At 39.6% G+C, this 22,878-nt stretch overlaps 1 long non-coding RNA gene and 1 pseudogene across 1 annotated transcript; both read left to right on the plus strand.

Annotated features, from left to right (window-relative positions):
• The first annotated feature begins 1,103 nt into the window (after nucleotides 1–1,103).
• Nucleotides 1,104–9,580, plus strand: LOC123483113. Its single transcript, XR_006658077.1, has 3 exons — nucleotides 1,104–1,119; nucleotides 8,609–8,728; nucleotides 9,541–9,580. It is a non-coding gene; the product is annotated as an uncharacterized LOC123483113 (long non-coding RNA).
• A 6,658-nt stretch (nucleotides 9,581–16,238) lies between these two features.
• LOC121558862 lies at nucleotides 16,239–17,647 on the plus strand (annotated as a pseudogene).
• Nucleotides 17,648–22,878: the final 5,231 nt, after the last annotated feature.

A 22,878-nucleotide genomic window follows, 5' to 3' on the forward strand; every position in this document is an offset into this window, starting at 1 on the left:
TAAATAAATTAGTCTGTCAATTTGAACTAAGCAAGCTGCTAAATCGTTCAGTTTACAGCTTGCCTACATGTTGCCCAGGCTACTAGAGGCTATCTGAAATAAGATGTAGGCCTATCAGGGGCTATGTTTTGGCCTAGTTTTCAGGCCTTGTTGGTGGGTTTGGCGGAGTCATTGGGCTAGAAAAAGTCATTGCATTAAATCATCTGACTGTTTGGATGTGTCTGTTAGTAAACTGTTTTATTTCTAAGAGATAATGAATAAAATAGAACAATTGACCTTCAATAATTAGTTGTCACTGTGTTACCCACAACCAACATGCTGCATCTCTGTTTAGGGGTCAGTGGTCTAAAATGAGTCTCTCTGGGGAGAGAGAGGAGGGGGGCCCTGCCTCTAAAATGAGTCTCTTTGGGTGAGTTGACAATATTGTTTAAGAATTTATATTCCAAAACGCTATATGCAAAAAAAAAAATACATTTGTGTTTTTTCATCAGAAATGATTGCTTCAATATAATGTTCTAGATTTTAGATGTGCATGAAAATGAGTTTTTTTTTCCAAAACGCTTTATATCCAATTATATCCAATGTTTAGCTGGATTGTATTGTTCGTATCCTGTATGTTTGACTGTGATATGTGGTTGTCTCACCTAGATATTTTAAGATGAATGCACTTACAGATGCAATATCTTAATTTTACCCAGTTTCTCACAGCAGGAAAATAATCCTGCAGCAACAGCAAATGTGCATTTTTATGTGGATTATAATTAAGGGGCATCGATTTTTCATTAGGGCAAATCAAGTCCGAAACTTTAAGTGGAATTGACCCACTTTAGAAGCCTTTATAAAGCCTTGTAGTGGTTTAATAATTTATTTAAACAATAAAAGCTAATTTACCAACATTTCTGAAAGTGGATATATAGCGTTTTGGAATGAAACTCTCTTATGTTTCCCCATCTGAGTTCAGAGTAGATGAGAGACGTAATGTTTGTCTCTGTTGTGTTGAAGTCCAATCAAGCAGGAGAGACCAGCCTCCCCTGGACCCAGCTGTGTGTCCATGAAGAGTGACTGGTCTATGGATCAACCTGAACACTTTAGAGAGGGAGACTTTTCTACTGAACAAAGGTAAGAAGAACTCATGGGTCATGGTCAGTGAGTTAAACAACACTGTCTCTAGTCATTTCTCCTCTCCCATTTTACCATTTATTTTTGTTGTTTTCATAATCCATAGGCTAATCCTTTTTCCATTTTCATAGTCCTGAAACAATATTAAACTAACACAACATTCCCTGTGTGTGTGTGTGTGTGTGTGTGTGTGTGTGTGTGTGTGTGTGTGTGTGTGTGTGCACTCCTGGATGAGGAGATGTAATCTCTATCCTGATTGCCTAGTCACTTTTACCCCTACCTACATGTACATATTACCTCAACTACCTGGTACCCCTGCACATTGACTCAGTACTGGTACTCCTTGTTTAAAGTCTAGTTATTACCTCAACTACCTGGTACCCCTGCACATTGACTCGGGTACTGGTACTCCTTGTATATAGTCTAGTTATTACGCCAACTACAGTGAGGGAAAAAGTATTTGATCCCCTGCTGATTTTGTATGTTTGCCCACTGACAAAGAAATGATCAATCTATAATTTAAATGGTAGGTTTATTTGAACAGTGAGAGACAGAATAACAACAACAAAATCCAGAAAAACGCATGTCAAAAATTTTATAAATTGATTTGCATTTCAGATGCCATATCTTTAATTTGACCCAGTTTCTCACAGCAGGAAAATAATCCTGCAGCAATAGGAAATATAAATTATTATATTTCATGAACATTTTTTTTGTGGTCGGTACATTTCTCATTAGGGCAAATCAAGTTTGACATTTTTAAAGTGGAAATTACAAACTCTAGAAGCCTTTTTAAAGCTTGAATACACTACAATACGGCAACTGTATTGTAAGTCACTCTGGGCCCGGTTTCCCGATAGCGATGGAATTTAGGCTTACCGAGTGTTTCAAGATGCATCTTTCCTACAACGGCTGAAGATGTAACATGTATTTCCCAAGCACCACGCAGAGAGAACGGTCGCCAAGTGCGTTGCTGGAGCATGTCGTTATTTAGAGGATCGAAAGAAAGGGAGCGCTGCTCTTGGATCAGTTTTCTCCATTCAAATCTTTCCTTAACATTATAATTAGTTCACAATACTGATGACAGATCAGCTCCTAGAGAGATATTACCACCTACGGCTGCAAATATTGAGGCGGCTTATTCTAAATCACAGATTTGGAACATCATTGGGCACATGTTAGGCTACACATCATGAAATATATTGAGACAAATTACAGACCGTAGTCTACAAGTAGCAAAATAGAACTCAATTGATTGAACATGAAATGTATTTCAATTTGATTGAAATAGGACTATAGCCTACTGTTTATATTTAAATGCAGTTATCTCGGTTTTCATTTGAAGCATCATTTTATACGTCGCTTGTTTGCATCAATTGCAAAGACATTTGCAACTTTGTATTTGGGGTCAACTTGGTTCAGAATTTATCGGCGGTCACAGAGAGACGGATATACCATGTGATTCTATGTTTAGCGGAGATCTTCTGTGTATAAAGTGACGTGGAGGGCAAAAAAGCATCTAACGACGCACTTGGCTGTTCTACAAGTGGTCTGAGGCAGGTGTTAGAATATGAGCGTTTTCAAGTGCAACGTTAATAACGATGGTTTTGGGAAACAGCTCAGAGATTTAACAATGCGCCTACGAAGGTTCTAATGATGAACTTAGCCTTAAGATGCTTTTGGGATACCAGGCCCTGGACAAAAACATCTGCTAAATTCTAATTATTTTTTTTAACGATTTTTTATATTGATGTTACAAATGTAGTTATTTGTTACATTTGACTGTGTAAAACCTAGCAGTACTACTTATTTCTCTGAGAGTGAGGCAGATGTACATTCAATAATTAGTTGTCACTGTGTTAACCACAACCAACATGCTGTATCTCTGTTTAGGGGTTAGTGGAGAGAGAGGACCAATTTTCTACTCTGAGACGCTTTGTGGATACGTGCCCAGATCTCAAAATATTGTTTTAAAAAAAGAATAATTTTTGTTTGACATAATAAAAAAAGAATATTACTAATGACTTTAAAGACTGCTTTTAGTTTATTGTGTGGCAGTGCTCATGTCCGTGTTCTGGAACTGTCCGCGTCCCCGTACAGAACTGTCCGCGTCCACGTACGGTTTGGCGCCAAGCATATTGTCCAGTTACGCGCAGAGTGGGCTGAGGTGATGTTGGGAAATAACGACAGAGTTCGTTACAGTGTTGAGACACCGACGTTTATTGTTCAATTTGCTTTTTGCGTAATGGTCAGTGACAGTATGAGTGTAGCCAGATCCTTTTCAGTCGCTATTCTTGGTTAATTGTGTGGTTCACCGGATTCGTCATCATCCTCGAGGGACAGACGAACGACCTGCTAGTTAGCCAAGCTAGTCGGTACAGCTAGCTAAGCTAGCTACTCTACCAGCAGCATCCTAGTTATCCTAGCTACCACTACATCATCACCGGCTGCCTGCTTTTCTTGTGGACCGATGGAGCTCCCGGGTTGTTTCTTCCACCTGTTAAATACCGTGGAGGGCTTCTCCCTCTCTCGTTGACGGATGCTGGCTACCTACCATCCCTCTGTCCGGTTCTCCTCTTCACTAGATGGACGGTAACTTTAGTGTTTAACCCCTCTGTGTCCAAGGACCAAACTTTTTAATAATATTTTCGGGCGCGCCAAGGTTTTTATTGTTTGTAAAACTTTAGTGGAGAGCTCTCAATTTGCCAGATTTTAGGTATATAAAGTGCCTTCAGAAAGTGTTCACACCCCTTGACTTTTTCCACATTTTGTTATGTTAAAGCCTGAATTTAAAATGCATAAAATTCAGATTTATTTGGTCACTGGCCTACACACAATACCCCATAATGTCAAAATGGAATTATGTTTTACGAAGTCTTTACAAATGTAATTAAAAATGAAAAGCTGAAATGTCTTGAATCAGTAAGTATTCAACCCCTTTGTTATGGCAAGCCTGAAAAGTTTCAGGAGTAGAAATGCGCTTAACAAGTCACATAATAAGCAGTAGGAGTGCGTGGGTCAAATCACTGGGGAAGACAAGCCAGAAAAATACATATTACAATCTACAGTTGGTCTGAAGTTTACATACACCTTAGCCAATTACATTTAAACTCAGTTTTTCACAATTCCTGACATTTAATCCTAGTAAGAATTCCCTGTCTTAGGTCAGTTAGGATCACCACTTTATTTTAAGAATGTGAAATGTCTTTCATCACATTCCCAGTGGGTCAAAAGTTTACATACACTCAATTAGTATTTGGTAGTGTTGCCTTTAAATTGTTTAACTTGGGTCAAACGTTTCGGGTAGCCTTCCACAAGCTTCCCACAATAAGTTGGGTGAATTTTTGGCCCATTCCTCCTGACAGAGCTGGTGTAACTGAGTCAGGTTTATAGGCCTCCTTGCTCGCACACGCTTTTTCAGTTCTGCCCACAAATTTTCTATAGGATTGAGGTCAGGGCTTTGTGATGGCCACTCTAATACCTTGACTTTGTTGTCCTTAAGCCATTTTGCCACAACTTTGGAAGTATGCTTGGGGTCATTGTCCCTTTGGAAGACCCATTTGTGACCAAGCTTTAACTTCCTGACTGATGTCTTGAGATGTTGCTTCAAAATATCCACATAATTTTCATTCCTCATGATGCCATCTATTTTGTGAAGTGCTACCAGTCCCGCCTGCAGCAAAGCACCCCAACAGCATAATGCTGCCACCCCTGTGCTTCACGGTTGGGATGGTGTTCTTTGGCTTGCAAGCAACACCCTTTTTCCTCCAAACATAACGATGGTCATTATGGCCAAACAGTTCAATTTTTGTTTCATCAGACCAGAGGACATTTCTCCAAAAAGTATGATCTTCGTCCCCATGTGCAGATGCAAACCGTAGTCTGGCTTTTTTATGGCGGTTTTGGAGCAGTGGCTTCTTCCTTGCTGAGCGGCCTTTCAGGTTATGTCGATATAGGACTCGTTTTAATGTGGATATAGATACTTTTGTACGCGCGTTTCCTCCAGCATCTTCACAAAGTCCTTTGCTGTTGTTCTGGGATTGATTTTCACTTTTCGCACCAAAAGTACGTTCATCTCTAGGAGACAGGACGCGTCTCCCTTCCTGAGCGGTATGACAGCTGCATGGTCCCATGGTGTTTATACTTGCGTACGATTGTTTGTACAGATGAACGTGGTACCTTCAGGCGTTTGGAAATTGCTCAAGATTGTGCAAAGCTGTCATCAAGGCAAAGGGTGGCTACTTTGAAGAATCTCAAATATAAAATATTTTTTTATTTGTTTAATACTTTTTTGGTTACTACATGATTCCATGTGTGTTATTTCATAGTTTTGATGTCTTCACTATTATTCTACAATGTAGAAAATAGTAAAAATTAAAGAAAAACCCTTAAATGAGTAGGTGTGTCCAAACCTTTGACTGGTACTGTATATATGTATTTATTTTTACACATACACTATATATACAAAAGTATGTGGACACCCCATCAAATTAGTGGATTCGGCTATTTCCAGTGCACCCCGTTGCTGACAGGTGTATAAAATCGAGCACACCGCCATGCAATCTCCATAGACAAACATTAGCAGTAGAATGGCTTTACTGAAGAGCACAGTGACTTTCAACGTGGCACGGTCATAGGATGCAACATTTCCAACAAGCTCGCCGCCATTGACTCTGGAGCAGTGGAAACACGATCACACTTGATCACGCTTCACCATCTGGCAGTCCGACCGGACCAATCTGGGTTTGGCGGATGCCAGGAGAACGCCTACCTGCCCTAATGCATAGTGCCAACTGTAAAGTTTGGTGGAGGAGGAATAATGGTCTGGGGCTGTTTTTCGTGGTTCGGGCTAGGCCCCTTAGTTCCAGTGAAGGAAATCTTAACGCTACCGCATACAATGACATTCTAGACGATTCTGTGCACAAAGCAAGGTCCATACAGAAATGGTTTGAACTGGAAGAACTTGACTGGCCTGCACAGAGCCCTGACCTCAACCCCATCGAACACCTTTGGAATGCCTACTGCGAGCCAGGCCTAATCGCCCAACATCAGTGCCCGACCTCACTAATTCTCTTGTTGCTGAATGGAAGCAAGTCCCCGCAGCAATGTTCCAACATCTAGTGGAAAGCCTTCCCAGAAGAGTGGAGGCTGGTATAGCAGCAAAGGGGGAACCAACTCCATATTAATGCCCATGATTTTGGAATGAGATGTTGGACCAGCAGGTGTAATGAGATGTTGGACCAGCAGGTGTAATGAGATGTTGGACCAGCAGGTGTAATGAGATGTTGGACCAGCAGGTGTAATGAGATGTTGGACCAGCAGGTGTAATGAGATGTTGGACCAGCAGGTGTAATGAGATGTTGGACCAGCAGGTGTAATGAGATGTTGGACCAGCAGGTGTAATGAGATGTTGGACCAGCAGGTGTAATGAGATGTTGGACCAGCAGGTGTAATGAGATGTTGGACCAGCAGGTGTAATGAGATGTTGAACCAGCAGGTGTAATGAGATGTTGGACCAGCAGGTGTAATGAGATGTTGGACCAGCAGGTGTAATGAGATGTTGGACCAGCAGGTGTCCACATACTTTTGATAATGTAGTGTCTGTTTGGTGAAGTAATAAAGAAGGGTGTAATATTTTGGGTAGATGTTCCTAGAACAGATTATAACTATATATGGACATATTATAAAGGATGTGCATGAATAGACTCTTAAGGATTAAAGTGGAACTGAGATGAGGAAGTGAATCAGGAGGCTCAATATTAGGAGGGTGTTCTTAATGTTTTTACACTGTTTGTTTGTTGCTTTATGTAATGACATATATTTAAATGCTTTGTGTAATGTCACATAATTTAATGCTTTATGTAATGGCATATATTTTAATGCTTTATGTACACTGAGTGTACAAAACATTATGAACACATGCTTTTTCCATGACATAGATTGATAAGGTGAATCCAGGTGAAAGATATGATCTCTTATTTATGTAACTTGTTAAATCAACTTCAATCAGTGTAGATGAAGGGGAGGAGACAGGTTAATGAATGATTTTTAAGCCTTGAGACAATTGAGACATGGATTGTGTAAATGTGCCATTCAGATGGTGAATAGGCAAGACAAAATATTTACGTGTCTTTGAACGGGTATGGTAGTAGGTACCAGGCACACAGGTTTTTGTCAAGAACTGCAACGCTGCTGGGTTGTTCACGCTCAAAAGTTTCCTGTGTGTATCAAGAATGGTCCACCACCCAAAGGACATCCAGCCATTTTGACCCAACTGTGGGACGCATTGGAGTCAACATGGGCCAGCATCCCTGTGGGGACGCTCGACACCTTGTAGAGTCCATGCCCCGACGAGTTGAGGCTGTTCTGAGGGCAAAAGAGAGGGGAGGTGCAACTCAATATTTGTAAGGTGTTCTTAATGTTTTGTATACTCAGTGTATGTTTGTTGCTTTATGTAATGGCATATGTTTTATTGCTTCATGTAATGTATTTTATCTATTGAAATATAGTTTTGATATATTTTATAATGTAGTTTCATGGTGATTTATTATGTTTTCCAGAATCTCCAACCAAACTCTGAGATCAGTCTCTCCAGTACCCAGTCATCTGTCCATGAAGAGTGACTTCTCTATGGATCAACCTATACATTTTAGTGATGGACCAGTGACCTTTGACCCTAGGTAAGTTACTGGTCAGAGTTGATGATATTACTATTGAAGATGAGAATATTCTAGATCTGAAACCAGATGTATGTTGTGTATCTGAGTATATACTGTAAAGCATCTGCTTATAATTAGTTGTTTATGTCATATATTTTAATACACTGAGTGTACAAAACATTATGAACACCTGCTTTTTCCGTGACATAGATTGATAAGGTGAATCCAGGTGAAAGATATGATCTCTTATTTATGTAACTTGTTAAATCAACTTCAATCAGTGTAGATGAAGAGGAGGAGACAAGTTAAAGAATGATTTTTAAGCCTTGAGACAATTGAGACATGGATTGTGTAAATGTGCCATTCAGATGGTGAATAGGCAAGACAAAATATTTAAGTGCCTTTGAACGGGGTATGGTAGTAGGTACCAGGCACACAGGTTTTTGTCAAGAACTGCAACGCTGCTGGGTTGTTCACGCTCAAAAGTTTCCTGTGTGTATCAAGAATGGTCCTCTACCCAAAGGACATCCAGCCATTTTGACCCAACTGTGGGAAGCATTGGAGTCAACATGGGCCAGCATCCCTGTGGGACGCTTTCGACACCTTGTAGAGTCCATGCCCCGACGAGTTGAGGCTGTTCTGAGGGCAAAAGAGATGGGAGGTGCAACTCAATATTAGGAAGGTGTTCTTAATGTTTTGTATACTCAGTGTATGTTTTTTGCTTTATGTAATGGCATATATTTTATTGCTTCATGTAATGTATTTTATCTATTGAAATATAGTTTTGATATATTTTATAATGTAGTTTCATGGGGATTTATGTTTTCCAGAATCTCCAACCAAATTCGGAGATCAGTCTCTCCAGTACCCAGTCATCTGTCCATGAAGAGTGACTTCTCTATGCATCATCCTATAGATTTTAGTGATGGACCAGTGACCTTTGACCCTAGGTAAGTTACTGGTCAGAGTTGATGATATTACTATTGAAGAGGAGAATCTTCTAGATCTGAAGCCAGATGTATTTTGTGTATCTGAGTATATACTGTAAAGCATCTGCTTATAATTAGTTGTTTATGTCATATATTTTAATACACTGAGTGTACAAAACATTATGAACACCTGCTTTTTCCATGACATAGATTGATGAGATGAATCCAGGTGAAAGATATGATCTCTTATTTATGTAACTTGTTAAATAAACTTCAATCAGTGTAGATGAAGGGGAGGAGACAGGTTAATGAATGATTTTTAAGCCTTGAGACAATTGAGACATGGATTGTGTAAATGTGCCATTCAGATGGTGAATAGGCAAGACAAAATATTTAAGTGCATTTGAACGGGGTATGGTAGTAGGTACCAGGCACACAGGTTTTTGTCAAGAACTGCAACGCTGCTGGGTTGTTAAAGCTCAAACGTTTCCTGTGTGTATCAAGAATGGTCCTCTACCCAAAGGACATCCAGCCATTTTGACACAACTGTGGGACGCATTGGCGTCAACATGGGCCAGCATCCCTGTGGGACGCTTTCGACACCTTGTAGAGTCCATGCCCCGACGAGTTGAGGCTGTTCTGAGGGCAAAAGAGAGGGAGGTGCAACTCAATATTAGGAAGGTGTTCTTAATGTTTTGTATACTCAGTGTATGTTTTTTTGCTTTATGTAATGGCATATATTTTATTGCTTCATGTAATGTATTTTATCTATTGAAATATAGTTTTGATATATTTTATAATGTAGTTTCATGGTGATTTATTATGTTTTCCAGAATCTCCAACCAAACTTCTGAGATCAGTCTCTCCAGTACCCAGTCATCTGTCCATGAAGAGTGACTTCTCTATGGATCAACCTATACATTTTAGTGATGGACCAGTGACCTTTGACCCTAGGTAAGTTACTGGTAGAATGTTTTATATTACTATTGAAGTGGAGAACAAATATGTATTTTGTGTATCTGAGTAGAAACTGTAAAGCAGGAGGGGGCTTTGTGTGTTTTGTCCAATCAGTGTATATTTTAACATGTTGTTTCATAGTGGTTTATTTTGGTCATATAGTTTAGTAATACCACTGTGGACATGTTTCTACTACCTGAGTTCATATAGTTTAGTAATACCACTGTGGACATGTTTCTACAACCTTCTGAGTTCATATAGTTTAGTAATACCACTGTGGACATGTTTCTGCAACCTTCTGAGTTCATATAGTTTAGTAATACCACTGTGGACATGTTTCTACAACCTGAGTTCATATAGTTTAGTAATACCACTGTGGACATGTTTCTACAACCTTCTGAGTTCATATAGTTTAGTAATACCACTGTGGACATGTTTCTACAACCTTCTGAGTTCATATAGTTTAGTAATACCACTGTGGACATGTTTCTACAACCTTCTGAGTTCATATAGTTTAGTAATACCACTGTGGACATGTTTCTACAACCTTCTGAGGTCATATAGTTTAGTAATACCACTGTGGACATGTTATCCATTCCAGAGGCTACTACCACACTCAGAGAGCAGAGTATTCTGTTCCCAGCTGTCTGTCTATGAACAGTATTAACATCTACAATCTCTCTCTCTCCTTTATCTCTGTAGTGGATGGTCTACTCTGTTAGAGGATCAGTATTAACATCTACAATCTCTCTCTCCTTTATCTCCGTAGTGGATGATCTACTCTGTTAAAGGATCAGTATTAACATCTACAATCTCTCTCTCCTTTATCTCTGTAGTGGAAGGTCTACTCTGTTAAAGGATCAGTATTAACATCTACAATCTCTCTCTTCTTTATCTCTGTAGTGGAAGGTCTACTCTGTTAAAGGATCAGTATTAACATCTACAATCTCTCTCTCCTTTATCTCTGTAGTGGAAGGTCTACTCTGTTAGAGGATCAGTATTAACATCTACAATCTCTCTCTCCTTTATCTCTGTAGTGGATGGTCTACTCTGCCAGAGGATCAGTATTAACATCTACAATCTCTCTCTCTCCTTTATCTCTGTAGTGGAAGGTCTACTCTGTTAGAGGATCAGTATTAACATCTACAATCTCTCTCTCTCCTTTATCTCTGTAGTGGATGGTCTACTCTGTTAGAGGATCAGTATTAACATCTACAATCTCTCTCTCTCCTTTATCTCTGTAGTGGATGGTCTACTCTGTTAGAGGATCAGTATTAACATCTACAATCTCTCTCTCCTTTATCGTTGTAGTGGAAGGTCTACTCTGTTAGAGGATCAGTATTAACATCTACAATCTCTCTCTCTCCTTTATCTCTGTAGTGGATGGTCTACTCTGTTAAAGGATCAGTATTAACATCTACAATCTCTCTCTCCTTTATCTCTGTAGTGGATGGTCTACTCTGTTAGAGGATCAGTATTAACATCTACAATCTCTCTCTCCTTTATCTCTGTAGTGGATGGTCTACTCTGCCAGAGGATCAGTATTAACATCTACAATCTCTCTCTCTCTCCTGTATCTCTGTAGTGGATGGTCTACTCTGTTAGAGGATCAGTATTAACATCTACAATCTCTCTCTCCTTTATCTCTGTAGTGGAAGGTCTACTCTGTTAGAGGATCAGTATTAACATCTACAATCTCTCTCTCCTTTATCTCTGTAGTGGATGGTCTACTCTGTTAAAGGATCAGTATTAACATCTACAATCTCTCTCTCCTTTATCTCTGAAGTGGATGGTCTACTCTGTTAAAGGATCAGTATTAACATCTACAATCTCTCTCTCCTTTATCTCTGTAGTGGATGGTATACTCTGTTAGAGGATCAGTATTAACATCTACAATCTCTCTCTCTCCTTTATCTCTGTAGTGGATGGTCTACTCTGTTAGAGGATCAGTATTAACATCTACAATCTCTCTCTCTTCTTTATCTCTGTAGTGGATGGTCTACTCTGTTAGAGGATCAGTATTAACATCTACAATCTCTCTCTCTCCTTTATCTCTGTAGTGGATGGTCTACTCTATTAGAGGATCAGTATTAACATCTACAATCTCTCTCTCCTTTATCTCTGTAGTGGATGGTCTACTCTGTTAAAGGATCAGTATTAACATCTACAATCTCTCTCTCTCTCCTTTATCTCTGTAGTGGATGGTCTACTCTGCCAGAGGATCAGTATTAACATCTACAATCTCTCTCTCCTTTATCTCTGTAGTGGAAGGTCTATTCTGTTAAAGGATCAGTATTAACATCTACAATCTCTCTCTCTCCTTTATCTCTGTAGTGGATGGTCTACTCTGTTAGAGGATCAGTATTAACATCTACAATCTCTCTCTCCTTTATCGCTGTAGTGGAAGGTCTACTCTGTTAAAGGATCAGTATTAACATCTACAATCTCTCTCTCCTTTATCTCTGTAGTGGATGGTCTACTCTGTTAGAGGATCAGTATTAACATCTACAATCTCTCTCTCCTTTATCTCTGTAGTGGATGGTCTACTCTGCCAGAGGATCATTATTAACATCTACAATCTCTCTCTCTCTCTCCTGTATCTCTGTAGTGGATGGTCTACTCTGTTAGAGGATCAGTATTAACATCTACAATCTCTCTCTCCTTTATCTCTGTAGTGGATGGTCTACTCTGTTAGAGGATCAGTATTAACATCTACAATCTCTCTCTCCTTTATCTCTGTAGTGGATGGTCTACTCTGCCAGAGGATCAGTATTAACATCTACAATCTCTCTCTCTCTCCTGTATCTCTGTAGTGGATGGTCTACTCTGTTAGAGGATCAGTATTAACATCTACAATCTCTCTCTCCTTTATCTCTGTAGTGGAAGGTCTACTCTGTTAGAGGATCAGTATTAACATCTACAATCTCTCTCTCCTTTATCTCTGTAGTGGATGGTCTACTCTGTTAAAGGATCAGTATTAACATCTACAATCTCTCTCTCCTTTATCTCTGAAGTGGATGGTCTACTCTGTTAAAGGATCAGTATTAACATCTACAATCTCTCTCTCCTTTATCTCTGTAGTGGATGGTCTACTCTGTTAGAGGATCAGTATTAACATCTACAATCTCTCTCTCTCCTTTATCTCTGTAGTGGATGGTCTACTCTGTTAGAGGATCAGTATTAACATCTACAATCTCTCTCTCTTCTTTATATCTGTAGTGGATGGTCTACTCTGTTAGAGGATCAGTATTAACATCTACAATCTCTCTCTCTCCTTTATCTCTGTAGTGGATGGTCTACTCTATTAGAGGATCAGTATTAACATCTACAATCTCTCTCTCTCCTTTATCTCTGTAGTGGATGGTCTACTCTGTTAAAGGATCAGTATTAACATCTACAATCTCTCTCTCTCTCCTTTATCTCTGTAGTGGATGGTCTACTCTGCCAGAGGATCAGTATTAACATCTACAATCTCTCTCTCCTTTATCTCTGTAGTGGAAGGTCTACTCTGTTAAAGGATCAGTATTAACATCTACAATCTCTCTCTCTCCTTTATCTCTGTAGTGGATGGTCTACTCTGTTAGAGGATCAGTATTAACATCTACAATCTCTCTCTCCTTTATCGCTGTAGTGGAAGGTCTACTCTGTTAAAGGATCAGTATTAACATCTACAATCTCTCTCTCCTTTATCTCTGTAGTGGATGGTCTACTCTGTTAGAGGATCAGTATTAACATCTACAATCTCTCTCTCCTTTATCTCTGTAGTGGATGGTCTACTCTGCCAGAGGATCAGTATTAACATCTACAATCTCTCTCTCTCTCTCTCCTGTATCTCTGTAGTGGATGGTCTACTCTGTTAGAGGATCAGTATTAACATCTACAATCTCTCTCTCCTTTATCTCTGTAGTGGAAGGTCTACTCTGTTAGAGGATCAGTATTAACATCTACAATCTCTCTCTCCTTTATCTCTGTAGTGGATGGTCTACTCTGTTAAAGGATCAGTATTAACATCTACAATCTCTCTCTCCTTTATCTCTGAAGTGGATGGTCTACTCTGTTAAAGGATCAGTATTAACATCTACAATCTCTCTCTCCTTTATCTCTGTAGTGGAAGGTCTACTCTGTTAGAGGATCAGTATTAACATCTACAATCTCTCTCTCCTTTATCTCTGTAGTGGATGTTCTACTCTGTTAGTGGATCAGTATTAACATCTACAATCTCTCTCTCCTTTATCTCTGTAGTGGAAGGTCTACTCTGTTAGAGGATCAGTATTAACATCTACAATCTCTCTCTCTCCTTTATCTCTGTAGTGGATGGTCTACTCTGTTAGAGGATCAGTATTAACATCTACAATCTCTCTCTCTCTCTCTCTCTCTCTCTCTCTCTCTCTCTCTCTCTTTTTCTGTGTCTGTCTGTCTGTCTGTTCTGCCAGAGGATCAGTATTAACATCTACAATCTCTCTCTCCTTTATCTCTGTAGTGGAAGGTCTACTCTGCCAGAGGATCAGTATTAACATCTACAATCTCTCTCTCCTTTATCTCTGTAGTGGATGTTCTACTCTGTTAGAGGATCAGTATTAACATCTACAATCTCTCTCTCTCCTTTATCTCTGTAGTGGATGGTCTACTCTATTAGAGGATCAGTATTAACATCTACAATCTCTCTCTCCTTTATCTCTGTAGTGGATGGTCTACTCTGTTAAAGGATCAGTATTAACATCTACAATCTCTCTCTCTCCTTTATCTCTGTAGTGGATGGTCTACTCTGTTAGAGGATCAGTATTAACATCTACAATCTCTCTCTCCTTTATCGCTGTAGTGGAAGGTCTACTCTGTTAAAGGATCAGTATTAACATCTACAATCTCTCTCTCCTTTATCTCTGTAGTGGATGGTCTACTCTGTTAAAGGATCAGTATTAACACCTACAATCTCTCTCTCCTTTATCTCTGTAGTGGAAGGTCTACTCTGTTAGAGGATCAGTATTAACATCTACAATCTCTCTCTCTCCTTTATCTCTGTAGTGGAAGGTCTACTCTGTTAGAGGATCAGTATTAACATCTACAATCTCTCTCTCTCTCCTTTATCTCTGTAGTGGATGGTCTACTCTGTTAAAGGATCAGTATTAACATCTACAATCTCTCTCTCCTTTATCTCTGTAGTGGATGGTCTACTCTGTTAAAGGATCAGTATTAACATCTACAATCTCTCTCTCTCTCTCCTTTATCTCTATAGTGGAAGGTCTACTCTGTTAAAGGATCAGTATTAACATCTACAATTTCTCTCTCCTTTATCTCTGTAGTGGATGGTCTACTCTGCCAGAGGATCAGTCCAGGTGTGCAGTGTGTCAGCAGGTGCTGAGGGATCCAGTCTCTATCACCTGTGGACACAGGTTCTGCAGACAGTGCATCACCAGATACTGGGAGAAACCTGCTCCTTCAGGAGACTATGACTGTCCTCAGTGTAGAAAGAGATCCAGAACACGGCCTGTACTACAGCAGCTGAGTCAACCCAATAAAACAAGAGGCTCTGAAAACAGTAAGACCACTTGCACACGTGGGCCAAGTCAATACCTTAATATGATTTACAGTAGTTAACTACAATATTATGAGGTAATAGAAGTTACTGTAGTTGTGGAAGGCCCACTTTTCATCCTGTCAATGAATGTTTCTGATACACATCATTTTTCCTCTTCCCTTGTAGTGGATGACAGCCTGCAGAGAGCTATAGTAAACCATAAAGACAGTCTGAAAAGGAGGTATGAATGTGTGATTGAAGGTATGGAAAAAGCAGGGAACCAAACTCCCCTCAACAGGATTTACACAGAGCTCTACATCACAGAGGGAGAGAGTGAAGGGGGTTAACAATGAACATGAGGTGTGGCAGCTAGAGACAGCATCCAGGACACCAACCTCACATGACACAGCAATCCACTGCAATGACATCTTTAAACCCTTACCAGGCCAAGAGAGAAGCATCAGAACTGTGCTGACGAAGGGCATCGCTGGCATCGGAAAAACAGTCTCTGTGCAGAAGTTCATCCTAGACTGGGCTGAAGAGAAGGCGAACCAAGATGTGGATATCATATTTGTGCTTCCTTTCCGGGAGCTGAACTTGATTAAAGATCTCCAGTACAGTCTTCTCAGACTTTTAAATGGCTTCCACACAGAACTAGACATAGGCAATGCAAAGAAACTCACTGCCTGTAAAGCTATGTTCATCTTTGATGGTTTGGATGAAAGCAGACTTCCATTGGATTTCCAGCACAATGAAAAGGTGTCTGATGTCACCCAGACATCGTCTGTCGATGTTCTGCTGACAAACCTCATCAAGGGGAATCTGCTTCCCCTCTGCTCTCCTATGGATAACCTCCCGACCAGCAGCAACCAATCAGATCCCCCCTAAGTGTGTTGACCAGGTGACAGAGGTACGAGGGTTCAATGACCCACAGAAGGAGGAGTACTTCAGGGAAGAGATTCAGTGATGAGGACCTGGCCAGCAGAATCATCTCACACATAAAGACATCAAGGAGCCTCCACATCATGTGCCACATGCCAGTCTTCTGTTGGATTTCTGCTGTAGTCCTTGAACACATGTTGAGTACAGACAAGAGGAGAGAGATGCCCACGACTCTGACTGAGATGTCAATAAACTTCCTGCTCATTCAGACCAGCCAGAAGAACCAGAAGTATCATGGAAGAGATGAGATGGATCAACAGGAGCTCATGGAGTCAGATAAGGAAATTCTTCTGAAGCTGGGGAAGCTGGCGTTTGAAAATCTGGAGAAGGGGTAATCTCATGTTCTATGAAGAAGACCTGAAAGAGTGTGGCATTGATGTCAAAGAAGCCTCAGTGTACTCAGGAGTGTGCACACAAATCTTTAAAGAAGAGTCTGTGTTATTTCAGAGAGTGGTGTACTGCTTTGTTCATCTGAGCATTCAGGAGTTTCTCTCAGCTGTCTACATGTACCATTGTTACACAACCAAGAACATGGATGCACTGAAGCCCTTCCTCAAGAGAAAGTCTAGAGCTGCATCTGAAGAGCTAACCTTGCATGAGCTGCTGAAGAGTACCGTGGATAAAGCCTTGGAGAGCAAGAACGGACACCTGGACCTCTTTGTCCGCTTCCTTCATGGCATGTCACTGGAGTCCAATCAGAAACTCCTACGAGGTCTGGTGACACAGACAGAAAGCAGTCCAGACAGCGTCCAGAAAACAATCCGATCCCTTAAGGTGATGCAGAGGAAGAACATCTCCCCTGAGAGGTGCATTAATCTCTTCCACTGTCTGATAGAGATGAAAGACCATTCAGTACAGGAGGAAATCAAGCGTACTTGAGGTCAGAGAAGAGATCCAAAAACCTCACACTTTCTCAGTGTTCAGCACTGGCCTACATGCTACAGATATCAGAGGAGGTTCTGGATGTGTTTGACCCGAAGGTATACAAGACATCAGAGGAGGGTCGTAGGAGACTGCTCCCAGCTGTGAGAGGCTGCAGGAAAGCTCTGTAAGTATTCATGGAAATATCCCACACCAAAATAAATTGTAGTTACAGCAGCATTTTTATTGGCTGACTGGCTCTGTAAGTACTCATGTGACTATCCCTCAGACCAAACTTTACTGTATGTAAGAACAACAACATTTTCATTGGCTGACTAAACTTTCTATTAGCTGAAAAGTCTTAAACAAACTGTAATACAAACGGATCAGAAAAGTTGTAGCATTGAGACATCTATACACAGTGTTCACATTATTAGTGCAGGGGTAACTGTAAGCAGGAAAAGCTAAATGTAACATTTTAATACAACCTGTCCCTCATGGTATTTACTCTGTTGACAGACTCACTGGCTGTAAACTCACAGACACATCCTGTGAAGTGTTGGCCTCAGTTCTCAGTTCAAACCCCTCAAACCTGAGAGAGCTGGATCTGAGTAACAATGACCTGAAGGATTCAGGAGTGAAGCTGCTCTCTGCTGGACTGGGGAATCCCCACTGTAAACTGGAGACTCTGAGGTCAGTATTCCTGTAGTTGGTCAACAAGTGATAACTGTTCACCAGATCCACATGTGTTTACCAGGCACACATAGTCCACATCATATGTGTTTGGACAGTGAAGCTTACAGTTTTACATTTGGTGCTATGCTCCAGCATTTTGGATTTGAAATTGTTTCATGTTAGGTGACAGTACAGAATGTAAATTTTTATTTGAGGGTATTTTCATACATACCTGTTTTACTGTTTAGAAATGAAAGCACTTTATGTGTCTATTTCTCCCATTTGAAAAAGTCTTAATTATTTGGACAAATTCATTTAGTCATAAGTTTAGTATTTGGTCCCATATTCCTTACCTGCAGTGATTACATCAAGCTTGTGATTCTACAAACGTGTTGAATACATTTGCAGTTTGTCTTGGTTGTGTTTTGGATGATGTTTTTCCCAATAGAAACTGAATGGTGAATAATGTCCTGTCATTTTGGAGTCACTTCACTTGTATAGTCAGTAAGAATAGAAGATGTTTCTGAACACTTCTACATTCATGTGGATGCTACCATGATTATGAATAATCATGAATGAATCGTGAATGATGATGAATGAGAAAGTTACAGAGGAACAAGGATCATACCCCCTCTGTTATTGGTAATGGTGAGAGGTTAGCATGTTTTGTTGTAGCCTCTGTAACTTTCTCACTCATTATTATTCATGATTCATTCATGATTTTTCTTAATCATGGCATCATCAGGATTAATTTAGTAGTGTTTAGAAACATGTTATCTACTCACTTAGACAGAAAATTACTCCAGTCATCATCCACCATTCAGTTACTATCGGGCAAAACATAACCCAAAACACAACCAAAACAAACTGCAAATGCAACCAACGAGTTTACAACCAAATACTCAACTTTTGTCTGCTTTAATGAATTATAAGTCAAATGGTCAGAATACTTATGACTTCTTCAAATGGGGGGACTAGATACATAAAGTGCTTTCATTTCTAAACGGTGAAACAGATATGTATTAAAATACCCTCAAATAAAAGGTGACATTATATACTGTCACCTCATATGAAACATTTGATCTCAAATCCAAAATGCTGGAGTAAAGAGTCACATTTAAAATGTCAGTTTCACTGTCAAAATAGATATGGTGTGGACTGTATACTCAATACAATCTAAATCTGATACCTCACTGTCTGTCTTTTGACTGATACTGCTTTTTAAACTGGTCTGGTCAGTCTACTCAAATATTTGTAATATGCATTTTTCTATCTACAAGCAATACTTTGATAATTTGTCATTTCTAATAATGAAACATTCATTTATGAATAGATATGGCAGGTTTCAGGACACTGATATATCTGAATATGTTGAAAAAAATATACTGCCACTATTTTAACCACCAATGAATAGCAGTGTGGTTTAAATATGATTTGACTCTTTGCAGGCTGTCAGGCTGTCTAGTCACAGAGGAAGGCTGTGCTTCTCTGGTCTCAGCTCTGAAGTCAAACCCCTCACACCTGAGAGAGCTGGACCTGAGTAACAATGACCTGAAGGATTCAGGAGTGAAGCTGCTCTCTGCTGGACTGGGGAATCCCCACTGTAAACTGGAGACTCTGAGGTCAGTATTCCTGTAGTTGGTCAACAAGTGATAACTGTTCACCAGATCCACATGTGTTTACCAGGCACACATAGTCCACACCATATGTGCTTGGACAGTGAAGTTTACAGTTTTACATTTGGTGCTATGCTCCAGCATTTTGGATTTGAGATAGAATGTTTCATATTAAGTGACAGTATATAATGTCACCTTTTATTTGAGGATATTCATACATATCTGTGATACTGTTTAGAAATGAAAGCACTGTATGTATCTAGTTCTCCCCATTTGAAAAAGTCGTAATAATTTGGACACATTCTCTTATATTGTACTAAAGTAATCATAAGTTTAGTATTTGGTCCCATATTCCTTACCTGCAGTGATTACATCAAGCTTGTGATTCTACAAACTTGTTGAATGCATTTGCAGTTTGTCTTGGTTGTGTTTTGGATGATGTTTTTCCCAATAGAAACTGAATGGTGAATAATGTCCTGTCATTTTGGAGTCACTTCACTTGTATTGTCAGTAAGAATAGAAGATGTTTCTGAACACGTCTACATTCATGTGGATGCTACTATGATTATGAATAATCATGAATAATCGTGAATGATGATGAATGAGAAAGTTACAGAGGAACAAGGATCATACCCCCTCTGTTATTGGTAATGGTGAGAGGTTAGCATGTTTTGTTGTAGCCTCTGTAACTTTCTCACTCATTATTATTCATGATTCATTCATGATTTTTCTTAATCATGGCATCATTAGGATTCATTTAGTAATGTTTAGAAACATGTTATCTACTCACTTAGACAGAAAATTACTCCAGTCATCATCCACCATTCAGTTACTATCGGGCAAAACATAACCCAAAACACAACCAAAACAAACTGCAAATGCAACCAACGAGTTTGGACCAAATACTCAACTTTTGACTACTTTAATACACTATAAGTGAAATGGTCAGAATACGTTTGACTTTTTTTTTTTTTTTTGGACTGATACTGCTTTTTAAACTGCTCTGGTCAGTCTACTCAAATATTTGTAATATGCATTTTTCTATCTACAAGCAATACTTTGATAATTTCTAATTTCTAATAATGATACATTCATTTATGAATAGATATGGCAGGTTTCAGGACGCTGATATATCTTAATATGTAGAAAAAAATATACTGCCACTATTTTCACCACCAAAGAATAGCAGTGTGGTTTTTAATATGATTTGACTCTTTGCAGGCTGTCAGGCTGTCTAGTCACAGAGGAAGGCTGTGCTTCTCTGGTCTCAGCTCTGAAGTCAAACCCCTCACACCTGAGAGCTGGATCTGAGTAACAATGACCTGAAGGATTCAGGAGTGGAGCTGCTCTCTGCTGGACTGGGGAATCCCCACTGTAAACTGGAGACTCTGAGGTCAGTATTCCTGTAGTTGGTCAACAAGTGATAACTGTTCACCAGATCCACATGTGTTTACCAGGCACACATAGTCCACACCATATGTGTTTGGACAGTGAAGCTTACAGTTTTAAATTTGGCGCTATGCTCCAGCATTTTGGATTTGAGATATAATGTTTCATATTAGGCAACAGTACAGAATGTCACCTTTTATTTGAGAGTATTTTCATACATATCTGTGTCACTGTTTAGAAATGAAAGCACTTTATGTATCTAGTTCTCCCATTTGAAAAAGTCTTAATAATTTGGACATATTCACTTATATTGTATTAAAGTAGTCATAAGTTTAGTATTTGGTCCCATATTCCTTACCTGCAGTGATTACATCAAGCTTGTGATTCTACAAACTTGTTGAATACATTTGCAGTTTGACTTGGTTGTGTTTTTGGATGATGTTTTTCCCAATAGAAACTGAATGGTGAATAATGTCCTGTCATTTTGGATTCACTTCACTTGTATTGTCAGTAAGAATAGAAGATGTTTCTGAACACTTCTACATTCATGTGGATGCTACCATGATTATGAATAATCATGAATGAATCATGAATGATGATGAATGAGAAAGTTACAGAGGAACAAGGATCATACCCCCTCTGTTATTGGTAATGGTGAGAGGTTAGCATGTTTTGTTGTAGCCTCTGTAACTTTCTCACTCATTATTATTCATGATTCATTCATGATTTTTCTTAATCAAGGCATCATCAGGATTAATTTAGTAGTGTTTAGAAACATGTTATCTACTCACTTAGACAGAAAATTACTCCAGTCATCATCCACCATTCAGTTACTATTGGACAAAACATAACCCAAAACACAACCAAAACAAACTGCAAATGCAACCAACAAGTTTGAGACCAAATACTAAACTTTTGGCTACTTTAATACACTATAAGTGAATTGGTCAGAATACTTATGACATCTTCAAATAGGGGGACTAGATACATAAAGTGCTTTCATTTCTAAACGGTGAAACAGATATGTGTTAAAATACCCTCAAATAAAAGGTGACATTATATACTGTCACCTCATATGAAACATTTGATCTCTAATCCAAAATGGTGGAGTATAGAGCCACATTTAAAATGTTGGCTTCACTGTCAAAATAGAGATGGTGTGGACTGTATACTCAATACAATCTAAATCTGATACCTCACTGTCTGTCTTTTGACTGATACTGCTTTTAAACTGGTCTGGTCAGTCTACTCAAATATGTGTACTATACATATTTCTCTCTACAAGCAATATTATGATAATTTCTAATAATGATACATTAATTTATGAATAGATGTGGCCGGTTTCAGGACACTGGTATATCTTAATATGTAGAAAAAAGATACTGCCACTATTTTGACCACCAAAGAATAGCAGTGTGGTTTTAATATGATTTGACTCTTTGCAGGCTGTCAGGCTGTCTAGTCACAGAGGAAGGCTGTGCTTCTCTGGTCTCAGCTCTGAAGTCAAACCCCTCACACCTGAGAGAGCTGGACCTGAGTAACAATCACCCAGGAGACTCAGGAGTCAGACTGCTCTCTGCTGGACTGGAGGATCCACACTGCAGACTGGAGAAACTCAAGTATGTAGAGGGTTTATGTCAATGTTCATATCAGACATGTTGGAGTTATCAGGCTAGTTAAGACAAACATTCTGACCACCACTTGGACTAAGTTATATAAAGACTGTGTGTGTGTGTGTGTGTGTGTGTGTGTTCAGTGTGTGTGTGTCCAGTGTGTGTGTGTGTCCAGTGTGTGTGTGTGTCCAGCATGTGTGTGTGTCCAGTGTGTGTGTGTTTGTCCAGTGTGTGTGTGTTAGTGTGTGTGAGTCCAGTGTGTGTCCAGTGTGTTTGTGTGTGTGTCCAGTGTGTGTGTGTGTATGTGTGTGTCCGGTGCGTGTGTGTGTGTGTGTCCAGTGTGTGTGTGTGTGTGTGTGTGTCCAGTGCGTGTGTGTGTGTGTTAGTGTTAGTGTGAGTGTGTGTGTGTGAGTGTGTGTGTGTCCAGTGCGTGAGTGTGTGTGTGTGTTTGTGTGTCCAGTGTGTGAGGTGTGTGTGTCCAGTGTGTATCCAGGTGTGTTTGTGTGTCCAGTGTGTGTCCACACAGGACAAACACACAAACTGGATACACACACACACACACACACACAATGGACACACAAACACACTGGATACACACTGGAC

This window comes from Coregonus clupeaformis, unplaced genomic scaffold (genome assembly GCF_020615455.1).
Source record: "Coregonus clupeaformis isolate EN_2021a unplaced genomic scaffold, ASM2061545v1 scaf0031, whole genome shotgun sequence".
NCBI lineage: Eukaryota > Metazoa > Chordata > Actinopteri > Salmoniformes > Salmonidae > Coregonus > Coregonus clupeaformis.